Source organism: Fulmarus glacialis, unplaced genomic scaffold (genome assembly GCF_000690835.1).
Source record: "Fulmarus glacialis isolate BGI_N327 unplaced genomic scaffold, ASM69083v1 scaffold37983, whole genome shotgun sequence".
Taxonomy (NCBI): Eukaryota; Metazoa; Chordata; class Aves; order Procellariiformes; family Procellariidae; genus Fulmarus; species Fulmarus glacialis.
In genome coordinates this window covers 15987-16561 of record NW_009201667.1, presented here as the reverse complement: position 1 = coordinate 16561, position 575 = coordinate 15987, and positions in this window count along the sequence as shown.

Sequence of the window (575 nt, the reverse complement as noted above, 5' to 3'; positions counted from 1 at the left end):
TGCGGCCTGTCAGCTCCCTCTGCTTTGTGCTTCACTGCAGATCCTCTTCTGTTGCTCCAAAATAAAACCAGAGCACGCAAAAGATCAGTCCTCGGTGTGACCGTGACTCAGCTGAGCCCAGCAACCACCCCTTGCAGCTGGTGAGGAGAAGCTAACCTCTTAGCTAGGTGTCCCATTGAAATACCCAGAAAAAAATGACACCTAAGAGGTGATGCATCTCCCACCGACGTGCATCTGCCCCCCGGCTTAGCCCCAAGCCTTCAGGCTCTGAAAATCTGCAGTTGTTCCGAGATAGAGAAATCAAAGCCGGTGCAAAGGGCTGTGGGCAGGCGCGATGCTGTGGGAGGGCCGGGCGCTGGCAACCTTTGCCGCGACCGGGTGGCCGGGAGCTCGCTCTTGCCTCACACCCAGCGCAGAGCAAAACAGATTTCTCACCAGAAAAGAATGTTTTGGCCCAATTTTGCAACAACCCCGAGCATGTCCCCTAGGAAAAGGCAGTTCAGGCGGTGGCTGCTTCCCCCACCACCACCGTAGCATCCCCACGGCGCAGGTTTCCTTCCCTACAGACCAATTCA